This window comes from Crocuta crocuta, unplaced genomic scaffold, assembly GCF_008692635.1.
Source record: "Crocuta crocuta isolate KB4526 unplaced genomic scaffold, BGI_CrCroc_1.0 scaffold229, whole genome shotgun sequence".
Lineage (NCBI taxonomy): Eukaryota > Metazoa > Chordata > Mammalia > Carnivora > Hyaenidae > Crocuta > Crocuta crocuta.
The window spans coordinates 5,480,500-5,496,627 of record NW_027536464.1 but is presented as its reverse complement, the minus strand read 5'-3'; the positions used below and the strand labels follow the sequence as shown (position 1 = coordinate 5,496,627).

The following is a 16,128-nucleotide window of genomic DNA, read 5'->3' as shown; positions in this document are numbered from 1 at the left end:
TGCCCAAGGCAGGAGAAACCACCCTTGCAACACCCAATCAGGAAAGGCCAGCGACCACCCTCCACATTACTAAGGGAGAGGCCTGGAGATAGAAACTATAGATAGGACCCTGTTACCTAATGTTAAAGTTAACCTGTTAGTCGCCGAACAAGACCCTAGGCTCGCTCTGTGATTGGTTGAATTTAAAGGTTCTCTAAATGTTGTAATTGGATCCCGCCAAAAGTAACGAATACTCTAGACAATGTGTATGGTCAAACCCGCTGTCAATGATGTTGAATAATTATGATTGGATCACTGTTCCCATGTCACAACTTCTGTAACTCCCCTGTCACAAACCCCATAAAAACCCTACTCCTCCATTGTTCGGGGCTCTCAGCACGGATCCACGGCGCTGGTGAAGCCTGTGAGCCCGAGCTTAAGCCCGTAAAAAAGCCCTTTGCTTTCACATACGTGACTCAGACTCCTTGGTGGTCTTGGGATTTTTGGGAGATCGCGATCTGGGTATAACAACTTGTCAGTAGGGCCGGCACCAAAGTCCTATCTAGACCCTCACAGGCCCCACAGCACCCAGCGTGGAAGTTTGTGGGTAGTGGAGGAGAAATCTAATTTGAAATGTGTGGAACCAGAAGCCAGTCTGTGGCAAATTCTTCCAATCATCAGAGATTTAAAATTGTAAGTAGAAGATTTGGTTCTCATTAATGCCTAATAAGAACAGAAGTTCCTTCTTATTGAGGAAATATACTCAATAATGCAGCATAGGCAATTATAAATGGACTATTGATTTTTTTCTTTTTGATGGGAACCATGTGAAATAAATTTATTAAAATTCCTGGAGCTATTGAGGAAAACCCATAGCAGTACCACAACCTCAGTACATCATCTGTAACAGCTCAATTACAAATGAAACTCACTAGTGGTTTTCTCAAATCGGACAGCCAACCTGAAGGCAAATGACATTACCAAGAACGAATTAGGAAGTTCAAAGGAACTTCTCTAAACTATTTATGTTTTAAATGCCAACAAACTGAACTATCTTTATATCCTCATTGTGAAAGATGATATTATGAAATCACTGTCATAGGAAAACAGATGTTACTTTTTCTGGATTTCTTGTGATATTCATCGGCTTTTTAAAGATAGATTCTTTTTCCTTCATTCTAAATAACTCCACCTTCGAGCAAATTTTTCTTTAAAGTGAGCTCCTGAAAACTGATTTCCAAAAAATGTATTAAACTCAGAGTGATCAGCATAATGGCATTTGAGTCTGATATAAGTGAATGTAGCTCTCCCTACCTGCCAACCTATGGGCTCCTGGCTGGGCCCCGCTGGGCTGCCTGCATCCTAGACAGGCTCCACCTCTGGCATACCACTGTTTCTCTGTTACTCCTATGCATCACAGATCCGGAAGCCTCACAGAGGGACTGTCTAACACAGAGAGGCAGAAGAAAAGGAGGAAGGCAGAATTTATTAAGCTGCTACTGCCAGGGGCCAGGTCCAGGATTCTCCATTTCCTAGACTGTGGAATCGCAGGTAAGTTTCTTAACTTCCTGGAATAATTAAAGCACTTCTCTCATGAAGCCATTGCATTAAATCAGTTAATTCTATAAAGTGTTCAGATCAATACCTGGTACATGGTGATAAACTCAATAAAGGTCAGCTTTTGTTCTATCATTGTAGCTCTTATGCCCACCTGCGAACCTCCTATGCTGAGGACCACCAGCACCTCGCTTAGTTCCTGGACAGCCTTATCATTGCCATGTTGCAAAGGACAAAATGAGTTTCATAGAGCTTCAAAATTTGCTCAACATCTTATCACATAATTAGTATGAATGATAGAGGGAAAATTCAAGTCCATGAATAGCTGTGTCCACGAATAGCTGCGTCCACCCCACCTCTTCCTCTCATACCCCAAAACTCAAAAATGGATTTTGTTCTCACCTCACACAAATGAAAAAGATCGATTATGTCAAGGCTAAAAACTGATGGTTGGGTTGTGAAAGGATGCTTTTATTTGTTTTAAGTAAACAGAAAACCAAAAATATTGAAGAAAATTTACACATATACAGCACTTGTAATTTCATACTCTTTACAAATCTAGAATCATTTGATTTAAGGGCATAAAGGCACATTTTATGTGAATTGGCTTGCTTTTGAAATTAGTCTGTTATATTAAATTAAAAGCATTTTCATTCAGACAATCCTGACAAATTTCCCAACTGTGTTACATTTGAGAGCTTTTACTTTTTCATTTTTGTTACAAATGGAGCTACAAGCTGCTGAACTTTAAGGAATCCAGCATCACTTCATTCCTTTCTTTTTCTTTCTTTTTTTTCTGCCAATTTATATGGAGACAAACTGTTGAGAACAGAAAAATGCAACCACACTATAAAAAAACAAAGAGCTATTATGTTATCTGGAGTTGGTTTTCTTTACAGTGAGGGGTAGAGACAAAAAGCATTCATTTGCAGAAAAGGAATTAAGAAAAAGAAAGGAAAAGCCCTCACTTCTGTGTCTCCCAATGGGGTAAGCACAATGTCTGCCATGTAGAATACCATTGCCTGGTAAATTTCTAGCAAGCTGTGCTCTGTGTGATTTTTTTAAAAGCATTTTTTAAAAAATTTTTTAGTGTTTATTTCTTTTTGAGAGAGAGAGAGAGAGCGAGAGAGAAAGACAGAATGTGAGTGGGGGAGGGGTAGAGGAAAGGAGACACAGACTGAAGCAGGCTCCAGGCTCCAAGCTATTAGCACAAGGCCCGATGAGGGGGCTCCAACCCATGAATTGCAAGATCATGACCTGAGCCCAAGTCAGATGCTTAACTGACTGAGCCACAGAGGCGCCCCTAAAAGAATTTTTTATCATCCACACAGAATTCTGAAATCCTTAATAATTCTATAGTAAGCTATGGAGAATGTTGAAGAAGAGCACTCTAGGTGGAAAGAACGGCAAGGCCAAAGGCCTTCAGCTGGGTGCCGTGCCTGAAATACTTGAACTTCAAAGAGACAGAAGACAGGGTTGCAAGAAGAAAAATTGTAGGAGACAAAGGTGGACAGGTTAGCGCAAGGCCAGAGTAGGTCCTGTTGAGCAGGTCATTGTAAGCATATTGGCTTTTATTCCAAGATGGAAATTATTAAAGATGTTTGATTTAGGAAGTGACACGATGATTAAAATATTGGGGACTAGACTGCAAGAAGATTAAAAAAATAACAATATATTTTAAAAACCTACAAGCCTGGGCCAGAGGCTGCACTGACTGTCCCAGGGGAAATAACACGTCCCTAGGTGGATTCCTTCAGCCCGCATAGGGTGCTAAAAACCCCCTTTGAATGTGCTGCCAATATTAAAATGGAGAAATTTTGTGTCAGGTCTAGAATTCTGGATTTTCTTTAAAAACCAGAACATCTGGCAAGTCTGGGCCCATCTTCCCCATTAGCAACCATCGGCAGGTGCTGCTGAAGAACCAAACCAGCGCCATGACAGGCTTCAGAAGGCCCCAGAAATTAAAAGGCCCAAGTTTCTGAGGCATGACTCAGCAGGCTTAAGCAACCGCCCTTCCCCTTGCCCGAACCAATCACCGGAGGCTGGGAAAGTACCGGACATTCCCACCACTTTCCTGGCCCACTTAGTTTTAAACTCACCAATCCCTCCACCCCGCATCAACCTCTGCCGTCACCCTGTCTTATCACATTGTAGTGTCTGCCCATCACCCCTTCCCCCCGCCCTAACTGTGATAAAAACCCTGCTCCTCCATTGTTCGGGGCTCTCAGCACGGATCCACTGCATTGGTGAGGTCTGAGAGTCCGAGCTTAAGCCCGAATAAACGCCCTTTGCTTTTGCATGCATGACTCGGACGCCTTGGAATTTTGGGGAGACCGCGATCTGGGCATAGCACTGCCCGGCTTAGACATAGCCAGCATTCTGCGGGCACCACAGGCTGGACCACTCCCTCAGCAAAGCTAAGATCTATCTGTCACTTATCATTCTTCAGCTCTGGTACTTCTTAGAGTAGTGATATTTGAATGTCTGGTCTTGGAACGCTTTCATACTCCTAAAAATCATTAAGTACTCAGAGAGGTTCTCTTTCTGTGTGTTCTATCTATAAATATTTACTTTATTAAAAACTAAAACTGAAAAAGTGTTAAAATATAAAGACTTTTCACATAAACATCAATAACATTTTTATGAAAAAATGTATTTTTCCAAAACAAAAATGATTATGAAAAAAATGGCATTGTTTTATATTTTTTAAAATCTCTTAAATATCTGGATTAATAGAATCAGCTGGATTCTCCTATCTGTGATGCATTTAATCTATCATGATATGTTGTTTTGGTTAAAACAAATGAAGACAATCCAGCATCACCTAGTTGTAGAAGTAGTTGGAAGATGGAGAAGTGTCTTCACAGCCTTTTCATATAATTTGCAGAAATTCTTCTTTGATACTATGCAAAAACTCAACAAGTGGTAACTTCTTTAAGGTTGGTTGCTGTTTGGAACCTGAAACCGTATCAAGGAACTCAGACTCTGTTACATTAAAACCCACTGGTCTGTATTATACTTTGAGTGTATCTTCTATCCATGCAAGACTTTATAATATCATGCATTTGTCATTTAGAAAGTATTGGTGCCCTGAGTTATCTTTGCAGATCTTCAAAATGTTAACACATTTCATTGTATAACACCAAGAAAGAGAGAGAAGATAGAAAGAGAGAGAAGATAGAAGAAAGAAAGAAAGAAAATCACTGTTTTCAATGTGACCTCATCAGAAAAATCTTTAAAATATTATGATGTTATCAAACTCACAATGGTGAATATGAGTTTCCCTAAATTCTAATATAGCTTGAAGGCTCCTACATAACCACTGGTAACAAACTCTGAGAGTTGTTTTCCTTGAACTGACAGGCTAACTTCATATATCTTTGAGAAAATGTCTGCCAGATAGGCAAGTTTGAATAACCATAGGTTGAAAAAAATAATGTTCCATGAAAAAAAAAAGTGGCTAGTTCAGCCTACAACTCAAAACAATTGCCCCCCCCAAAAAAAAAAGAAAAGAAAAGAAAGAATTGCCCAGATGCTTTTCCGTATGACAGCCACCATACTTCATTGTGCAGAAGGGCTTTACATGTATTTCTAATCTTGTTACACATAATAGTTAAAAGATGTGCATAACAGCACTTGGGTGGCTCGGTTGGTTGAGCCTCTGACTTCAGCTCAGGTCATGATCTCACAGTTTGTGAGTTTTGAGCCCTGCATCAGACTTGCTGCCGTCAGCATGGAGCCGGGTTCAGATACAGCCTATCCCCCTCTCCCTCTGCCCCTCCCTTGCTCTCACTCTCTCTCTCTCAAAAATAAAAAAAAAGAACATTAAAAAATAATAAAAAGATATGTATTCAACAAGAAATAAGGTCTAATAAAATTAATAATTGTATTCTACTCAACAAGTGAGATTTAATTACAAATAAGTGATTAATAATTCATAAAATCAATTGTTAATAAAATAATTAATGATTTTAATATGGTTAATAAAATAATTGATGATTTTAATAAAATTAAGATTAATGTTTCATTATGTGCATTCTTAAATGTTTATTTATTTTTGAGAGAGAGAGAGACAGAGACAGAGCACAAGCAGGGGACAGGCAGAGAGAGAGGGAGACACAATCCGAAGCAGGCTCCAGGCTCTGAGCGGTCAGCAAAGAGCCTGATGCGGGGCTTGAACTCACGAATAGTGAGATCATGACCTGAGCTGAAGTTGGACGCTTAACCGACTGAGCCACCCAGGCACCCCATGTCATGTGCATTTTTAAGTGACACTGTTTTTTTTTTTCAGGTGCACATGTGGCCGTGAAGAGTGCTATAACTCATAGAATGGCTTGGTGCCACTCCCTTGATTCACGTGAAGTCACCATTACTTTTGCACCATCAGAGCAAATATCAATACAGTGAGAAAAGCAAATAACGCCTTCAAAAAAAATAGTTTTGACCTCCTGAACTTCCTGAAAAATATCTGAGGTACCCTCAGGGGTCCGTGAATCACATCCGAGAACTGCTGTAATCTAGAGAAATACTTCTCTGTGTCCATTTCTGTATCAAAAGCGGAAAACAAAAGATGCTCTTGGAGGGTGACAGGTTTTAAGAAATTGGAAGTGAGCACCCATCTCTAGTGTACGGTTCCTGCCTGGTCCCTAAAGCCACCCGGGCCTGCAATAATGGTCCAAACAGGTTACAATGACCACTGCCACCCCAATTACCCTATTTTCCCACCCTAGAGGGACCACACTTCAAATTGTCAACAGCCCTTCACACCTGGTATCTATGAACAATGGGAGTGGAGCTCTGATGACCCAAAGCAGACACATTTTGCAAGATGAGAGAGGAGTTTCTGGGAGCACCAAACAGACTTCACCTAATTTCTGTATTTTGCCTCCAAAACAATGAGAAAGGGAATGACTGCTCATTTATATGAAGCTGCTACTTATCTATCTATCTATCTACCTATTTATTTGACATTTATTAAACCACTACGATGTACTTAATCCTCCTAGCTGCCCCAAAAGTTCATTTGTATCAACTTAATTTGACTCAGCCTCTAAGAGTCTGTGCCCAGCGTGCTAGCTGAAAGGAGGAGGCATTTAAATCCAGGGCTTAACAACTCCCAAGTCCTACAACTTCAGTCTGAAATCCTGGCATTTGTAACTGGCATTCAAAATGGCAATGCATTTTTTTAGTTATGTACCACTTGTTTCAGTCCTAATATAAAGGAGACTGAAGACAATAGTAAATGGTGCTGATAACAGAGATTAATGTCCTCGTTACCATATGTGTCATGATAAAAATACTAACAATGATAATGATTATCATTTATTTAATCAGGCTCAATTCTAGCTTTGGGGGCCTAGGCAGCGATGAGAAACACAGGGTCTCCTCGTTCCAGCCCCTCCTCTAAGCTTTGTTTACAAATGTTACATAGTTCACTTCAACAACCCTGTTAGGTAGGTATTATTATCCCTTCTATTATATGAAGAAAGGAAGGTTCAGAGAAGTTATTTATATTGCCCAAGATCACATCACTTTTGAGGGCAGGAGTCAGAATTCAATCCCAGGGCTGTTTGCCTCTAAAAGGCTAGTTGAATCCATGCAAGCTGAGCACCAAAATTATGCCCACCTCGTCCTTGTGCAAAACTTCCTGCTTTGCAGACAAGAGCGGGTGAGTGCTGTTAGACTCTGCCAGGCACAAAGCAAATCTGAGTCCATGTCTTGGAAAACCAGTTAATTGGAGTAGGGTGAGCACGTAGTGTTCAAAGAGGAAGAAAGAACTCACATCCAAAATAAGGATACCAAGGGCGAATGGAGAGAGGGCCTGAGCTCCAGAATCTTCTTCCTGGAGAGCTGGTTAAACCAGTAAATTCTCTTTTCTTTTTTTTTTTAAGTTTGTTTATTTTGAGAGAGAGAGAGCACACACCCAAGTGGGGAAGGGGCAGGGAGACAAAGCGTTCTTCTGCACCACCAGCCTATAGCCCAATCAGGCTCGAACCCACAAACCACGGGATCATGACCTCAGCTGAAGTTGGATGCTTAACTGACTGAGCCACCCTGTGGTAGGAACCCCTCCCTAAGGAGAAAGAAACAAAATGAAGAAGAGAGGAGAGAAGACTTCAAGGTCTCCTAGATATGGGTCCAGCTGCCTACATCCCCCATGTTCTTGTAAACTGAAACAGCTTAATCAGACTGCGTGTTTATGTGTGTTACCATATATGGGAGACAAAGAAATAGAAAATGTATAAAAAACCTATGCCATATGATGTGGGCCGCTCAGTTCTTTTGGGTACGAACCCAACTGAGCGGTGCCGGCACGAATAAAGTTGCTTCCTGGAAAGAAAAGCCTCGGTGTCACGGCTCTCTGAGCGCGAGAATCCTGCAACAACCCAAGTGCCCCTAAATTCTCATTTCTAACAAACTCCCCTGGGAGTGGTAAGTGTAGTTCTCTTTTTTGCAAGTATTAAATCATAATAACAATGACTAGTTCAAGTAGCTACACTGAAGAAATTCAACTGCTCTGATAAGGGTAATAAAAAAAAAAGAGGAGAAATGAATTGCAGCTTTGGCTCTTTGGGAAAGAATATCAAGAAATAAAACTATGGTACATTAAAAAAAAAAAAAGGTGGGGGGCGCCTGGGTGGCTTAGTCAGTTAAGCGTCCGACTTTCGCTTAGGTCATGATCTCGCGGTTCGTGGGTTCGAGCCCCGCGTCGGGCTCTGTGCTGACTGCCAGCTCGGAGCCTGGAGCCTGTTTCAGTCTGTGACTCCCTCTCTCTCTGACCCTCCCCAGCTCACGCTGTCTCTCTCTCTCCTAGAAATAAATAAAACATTAAAAAAAAAACGAAATAAAACTATGGTGATGCTAGGTGTTGTTATATACTATCTTACTTAACCTCCTCAATGCCCTGTGAGGTGGGTTCTATTAACCCTCTTTTCAGATGAAAAAACTGAAGCTAAGGGAGAGCAAGTGACCCACCCAGGTCTATGGATTACAAAGCCCACCCTCTCTCCTCTAGAGCAGGGTTGGCAAACTACAGCCTGTGGGCCTAACCCCGCCCATTGCCTACTTTTATAAATAAAGTTTTATTGGAATACAGCCATGCCCCTTCCTTTACATATTTTCTGTGGTGTTTTCATGCTCTCCAACAGCCTAGCTGAGCAATTACAACAGAAACTGCATGGCCTACAAAACCAAAAATATTTATTATCTAGCCCTTTGCAGAAAAAGTTTCCTGACTTGTGCTCTAGAGGAATTTTTAAGCAGCTGTGCTGTTTCCTCAAACTAAATCTTATCAGGACCTCCGATGTACATACGAAACAGGCACTAGCCAAATATTGTTAAAACTGCATCTTATAAATTCAAATTTATGTAACATTTACTGATTGGAAATTCAATCAAACGATGTGAAAGTTAGTCTTGAGTAACACAAAATTCTAAAATAGCAAGTTTTTAGAGGCTCATTGCCATCCCAAAGCAACACTGGCCTACTATTTATACTTCACTTATCTTTTCTCAAGGCTAGCTTACTCTGACCCAGAAGCTTGAAGATGAACCCCCGGAAGCACTTGCTTTCCACATCGAATCTTCAACAATAGTAGCATCTCCACTCATAGCCATAAAATTCAGATGCACAGTGAACAAGAGATAAATATTCATTGAATGACCAGATGAAAGAATTTTCATACAGTGACATAGTTACGCTTTCATTTACTGCAAGATGCAATTTTTTTTTTTGATTGGACACATTTTATTCTAACAATAGACACACACAAAAATAACTTGACAACTCTTGGTGTAGGGATAAGGCCTTTTTTTTTTCTTTTTGAGCATACGTCAACTATTTGAAGTTCCAAATTACTCATTTTTCACATAAAGCGCTATGATTTGCAAAACTAATGGAGGAGGCTGTGCTTAATCCAGTGGGTCAGATAAGTCTAGGTCAGTTAAGAGGTCTATTCCAAAAGTACTCAAAACCTCAAGTTCTTGGTCCCATTTATCAAGCTCACATTTTCCCCCTTTTCACTAATTGCCACTTTTCTTTTATTAGTTGCTTATATTTTTATTTCGGTTAAGTTTTGAGGGATTACTTTTTCTAGGTTCCTGAAGCTGAAGGCTTATATCTCAGGTTGAGTTGCCCAGAAGCAGAGCCTGCAGTGGGGATTCTGGTAAAACTGGTTTGTTACAGACAGGCTCACAAGAGCCTATAAGGAGAGAGGTATCAGGACAGGAATGAAAATAGTCTAACCTCACTCCGCCTACTCCCATGGGGAGCTCCGTAACATAAAGCAAGTGTGATGTACCAGCGCCTGTCCTGACTTGTGTCAAGGATACAAGGCCTACATGCTTCAAAGTGACAGTGCAGTACCCCCATCCCCTGCCTTATCTGGAGGCAGATAATCCTCCTCTGACCAATCATGAGTCAGGGGGATACATTCCATGCAAGACCCCAGCAGATGGCTGAAGCTACAGACCGCGCCAAACCCTGTATATACTATATTTTCCTATACATACATACTTACGATAAAGTTTGATTTATAAACTAGGCACAGTAAGATATTGACAATAACTAATAATAAAATAGGACAATTGTACTATAATAAAAGCTATGTGACTATGGTTTTTCTCTCTCTCAAAATTTCATACTGTACAGTTGTCACCCATCTTCCCGTGATGATGAGAGAAGATAAAATACCTGTGTCATGAGATGAATGGAGGTGAATGACTTAGGCATTGCAATTTTGATTCTGTAAGCATCACTGCTTGCTTACCGAACGTGCTTGGCGCCCGCTGGGCCCTGTGCGTCATACAATATAACATTCACAGGCTTTTGGCTTCAGGGAGTTTCTCATTTAGTAAGGGATACAGCCATGCCAGAGGTATGCCTGAAACTAACCATACATGTCACCATCGTGAGCTTATTTCTATGACTTTATGTAAACCTGGACACTCAGAAGATGGCAGCGAAAAAGTACGAGAGAGCGAAAAATGGTGAATAGAGAAGACAGATGAGGAGACCCCAAAGATGCTTTTTACTTTGCATTTTCCCCCCCATGGGCCTAAAGAGCATAGAAAAAAATACCACCAGCAAATGCATGCTCTTCTAGCTTATTCTTGTACACTACTGCCCTTAACCTTCATAAACACCCTTTGCAGCAGGAATTAGTTTCACTATTCTCTAAATAAGAAACCTGAATCTCAGGTCACTAATAAATTGAGGGACCAGAATTCAAAGCACATCTTTTTTTGTTAACCACACACACCTCGATTTTTTTCCACTGCTGTATGTGGCGTGTCCCCAGGGCTTCGGGATGCACAGATTTAAGATGGGTAACAAAAGCAGTTTGGAAAGTTACACACCTTAGCCTGAACTAATTTAGATAAATCTCTCGGCAAAGCGAATCCAATCACACCCCATTCAGTCCTGACTCACCATTAAACTAGGGTCAACCGATCCCTCCTTGCCCTCCAGGAGCATAAAGGAAAGAGGGCAAAGGACAGAAGCGGAGCCTGTGATGGGGACTCTAGCAAAACTGGTTTGTGACAGCAGTGCTCCCAAGAACCTGTAAGGGTGAAGTAGCAAGAAGGGAATGGAAAAAGTCTAACCTCACTCCACCTAGTTCCCTGGGGAGCTTTGCAGCGTAAATCGGCATGAATTTCACCATAGCCTGTCCTAACTTATGGCGAGAGTACAGGAGCCACGTGCTTGCATTCACCCAGACAGACAGACTGGTATGTGTAATCATGGTAAAATTTCAACATCTTTAGTGGGCTTTTCTTTTCTTCCTTTCTGAGTACACCACTCTTGCCCACCTTGGCAACTATCCATAAAGAGAGAGAGTAGAATCCATCCATGAAAGAATGCAAAAGCAAGTGCAAAATAGTTTACAACTTCTGTTGCTGAGAAATATCATGTAGCAACCTAATGTCTTGAGTGATGCCCATCCTTACATCTGCCTCTAAAGTAACAAGAGTTAATTCAGAAAGACCCAGTTCACGGGGTTCTCTCACAGTAGAGAATCGTCATTTTGGGGGGTGTGTGTTGTACGTGGCACGCAGGAGGCCCATCTGATTGGGTGACCACACTGTGGATCTCATAGTTTCATTTATCTAGTAACACTAGGCCTGATGCTAGCGATCAAATGTCTTGTTATAGCGTAATCATTATATGGCAATTTTCTGACAGGTGGAAAATAAAATATTTTGGCAGAGGGCAACTTCCACTAATTTTCACAAAGGTGCCATCACACTAGTAGCATCCCAGTGTAAAGAAAATTCACTTTCTCTCTATACTTGGGCTTTGTATTAGTCACAGCTACAAATATGCCATGTAACAAACAACTCAAAAAAAATTCCAGCAACTTACAACAGCAGGGCTGCTAGTGTAGATCACAGAGCAGAAGAAGAAAGGAAAAAACAATTATTTATTTTTTCCTGGGTCTGCAAAGTTTGCTGTGTTCTGCTGGGCTCAGCTGGACTTGGACCAATTTACCATCAAGAACCCTGGTCAGATTTAGTTCTGCACAATGTGTCGCTCATTCTGAGACCCAGGCAAAATCAGCTATAGCTAAAGCACGTTTTTCTCATGGCAGACAGCACGGGCTCAAGAAGTTAAGCCACAGCACACAAGTGAATTTAAGACCTCTGATCATGTCCCATTCACTCATCTCCTATTGACCAAAGCAAGTCTCACAATTGAGTACATCAGAGGGGTCGGGAATATCCTCCTCCCACTGAGGTGAGAGAGGGAGAGTGAAGTTTTGCTAAACAGTAACACAGCCTGACACAGACTTACTCTATTGCACTCTGTAGTATTAGGAGAATATGTTGTAGAGAGATCACACAACTATTACAGCTTAGGGAATATTAGAAACTATTTTCATATTGAGATGGGCCATTTCCCATACACCACTGGTTTCTGCACACCGGGTTTTGTCCACTGTTTTAAAAGAAGTCGGTCTGTTTATCTTTCACCTTTTTGTAGATTAGCGTAATAGATCCCCGTTAGGCAAACAAAACACTGTCTATAAAAGATATGAGAGTAACTTTTTTATTTTTTTAATGTTTTATTTATTTTTGAGAGAGAAAGAGAGAGAGAGACAGAGAGAGAGAGAATGAGTGGGGCAGGGCAGAGACAGGAAGATGCACAATCTGAAGTAGGCTCCAGGCTCTGAGCTATCAGCACAGAGCCCGATGCAGGGCTCAAACTTGTGAACCGCGAGAAATGACCTGAGCTGAAGTTGGATGCTTAACCAACTGAGTCAGCCAGGCACCCCTGAGGGTAAATTTTTTTTTTACTTTGCCGCTCTATGGTCTCTGTTGCAACTACTCATTTCTGCTATTGTAGTGCAAAAACAGCCATTAGCAATACTTAAACAAATGGACATAGGTGTGTTCCAATAAAATCTTATTCACACATAAATTAAAATGTCATTATTTGCAGATGATGTGATATTATATATAGGAAATCCTAAAGACTATCAGAAAACTGTTAGAACTAATGAACAAATTCAGTAAAGATGCAAGATACAAAATCAGTACACAAATATCTGCTAGAAAACAATGATTATCTATAGAAGAGGGAAGAAAATTAAATTAAGGACAAAGATGGAAGATGTACTCCTTTGAATATAACTTGTTTTGTAGATTTAATCTTGGAACCATGTAAATATTTTACATCATTATCATTATAAGATGCAGTTAAAGAAATAAAGCAATCTCCAAGAATTAGGAAAAAAAATCTGTGGTATTTCTTTACACTCAAACTATAAGAAAGAGAAATTAAGAAAACAATCCCACTTACAATTGCATAAAAAAGAATGAAATTTCTAGAAACAAGGACATGAAAGACCTGTATATTGAAAACGACAAGACATTAATGAAAGAAATTGAAAAAGACACAAATAAATGGAAAGATATCCCATGCTCATGGATTGGAAGAATTTATATTGTTAAAATATCCATTCTACCCGAAACAATCTACAGATTTAATGCAATTCTTATCAAAATTCTAAAGGCATTTCTCATAGAACTAGAACAATCCTAAAATTTGTAAGGAACCACAAAAGATCCCAAATAGCCAAAGAAATCTTGAGAAAAGACAAAGCGGGAGGCACCACACTCCCTAATTTCAAACCACATTACAAAGCTCCAGTAATTAAAACAGTATGGTGTTGGCGTGAAAAGAAATACATAGAGAAATGGAACAGAATAGAGAGCTCAGAAATAAACCGACACTTACAAAGTCAATTAATTTATGACAAAGGAACCAAGAATATGCAATGGGAAAAGGGTAATCTCTTCAATAAATGGTCTTGGGAACATTGGACAGCCACATGTAAAAGAATGAAACTGGACCACCATCTTACAACATATGAAAAAACCAACTCAAATAGATTAAATGCTTAAACATAAGAGAGAAACCATAAATCTCCTAGAAGAAAACATAAGGGGTAAACTTCTTGACCTGTTAGGAGGGCTATGACCAAAAAGATAAGAAATAACAAGTATTGGCAAAGATGTGGAGAAAAAGGAACGTTGGTGGGAATATAAATTGGTGCAGCCACTGTGGAAAACAGTATGGAGATTCGTCAAAAAATTAAAAATAGAACTACCTTATGATACAGAAATTCCACTTCTGGGTATTTATCCAAAGAAAATGAAAACACAAATTTGAAAAGATATATGCACCCCTATGTTCACTGCAGCATTATTTATAATAGCCGAGATACAGAAACAACCTGTGTCCATCAACAGAGAAATGGATAAAGAAATTTTGGTAGATATGGATATATAGATACATAGATTGATAGATAGATAGATGATGATAGATAGATAGATAGATAGATAGATAGATAGATAGATAGATAGATACGCCATAGAAAAAGAATGAATTTCTGCCATTGGCAACAACATGGGTGGACCTCAAGGACATTATGCTAAGTGAAACCAGTCAGACAGAGAAAGATACATACTATATGATGTCTCTTACATGAAATATTTTAAAAAAGAATCTGTAGATACAGAAAACAGATTGGTGGTTACAAGTGGTGGAGGATAGAGGTAGGAGAAAAAGGTGAACTTTTTTTTGGTTTAAATAAACTGAATAAGAATTGTTGAAAATGAAAAACTTAAAAATTAAATATTTTGGAGTAGTAAATATTCATTGTAAAGGAGATAGTGGAGCCAGATTTGGTCTATGAGTCATAATCTGCCAACTTCTGTAATAAAATTATAAAGGATATGTCTCTTGTTTGAGTTACCTATAGTTATATACATATCACCCCAATTCTTAGGCTTAAAATAACGATTATTTTATTATCTTTCATGATTCTATTCATTGATGCTGCTCAGATGATTCTTCTGCTCCATGTGATTGATGTTTCCTGCATCTGCAGGCATCAGGGGTATGAACTGGGAGGAAACGTTCCTGATGGTTCCTTCAGCTGTTTGGCACACGGGCAGCATTGACCAGAAAGGTAGACTCAGCTCAAACATGCAAATATCTAAGTCCCAGCTTCTATGCCTCTCCTCTTCCTCATTACATAGTAACTCAGGACTCCCCAAAGTACAAAAGGGGAAACTACCTTGCCTTTTTAGAGCTTAGTCCATCATTGTCACCTCTGCCACATTCTATTGGTAAGGAACGTCATCCCTCATCTGTCATCTATGACCATGCATTCTATGCCCCATGTAGACCTGTGTCAGAATGTCACCTTTCTTACTTCTGACCTTAAAATGAGATGAGATTATTTTCAAGGCTTCACACTGAAACTGCTAAGCAGATTTTTCTCATCCTATAAGGCAACAGCAAAATATCTTGCTCCAAGGACTTCTCTGCCCAGAAAATAGTGCCCCTGCCCAGCTACAGGTGAAATTAAGAAAGGCAATTTAGTGGAAAAGGCAGAGGGTACCTATGCCCAATCGTGTCTGGCACGGCTTGAGACACGCTGAGCATCCCCTACTTGACTGAGTGTAGCTGGGTCTCTTCTACCAAGAGACTTAGCTCTACCCAAACACCTGGCCTCCTGTGCCTGGGGGAAGCCTGACCCAACATGGCTTGCAAATGTCAAGAGGGGGGTGGGGGCTTAGCAAAAGCAGACAGCTCCCTGAGGCCAACACACAATACAACTTTCACAAATATAACACTCCCTAGGGATGAGCTCCCTCACTCTCAGTCCTGAAAAAAATTAATTTTAGATTTTATAATGGAGCTATTACCCTCCTAAGGCCCAAAGTAATTCTGATAATGGTAGGGACACTCACCGAAATGATAAACTTCTCCTGCACTGGCCCTGTGCTGCTGCTATCAGTCCGCCCATTCTCTACATCTCAGTCTTTACCATCTGCCCCTCCCCCAAACTCAAAGTCACTTCATACAAATGACCATGGTGACCTTTGCCACAAGCTATACTGTCTGTGCACATTCACCTTATCTACCACACTCCCTGCTAGCCTGACCTGTCTGCACCTGTGCTCTCCCCTACACCTCCTCTTCCTGGCCTCTAGCCCAACACAAGAAGCCAGAGATGGTAATCAAAGAAATACTAGATGATCAGAGACACCTTTTCCAGCTCCAATAACCTACAACCGTGC

The 16,128-nt window shown here is 40.4% G+C and overlaps 1 long non-coding RNA gene across 1 annotated transcript; it reads left to right on the top strand.

Moving 5' to 3' along the window:
- Positions 1-389: 389 nt before the first annotated feature.
- LOC144218659 (uncharacterized) lies at positions 390-8,586 on the top strand. The gene is made up of 3 exons (XR_013331211.1): positions 390-672; positions 1,400-1,530; positions 5,828-8,586. It is a non-coding gene; the product is annotated as an uncharacterized LOC144218659 (long non-coding RNA).
- Positions 8,587-16,128: the final 7,542 nt, after the last annotated feature.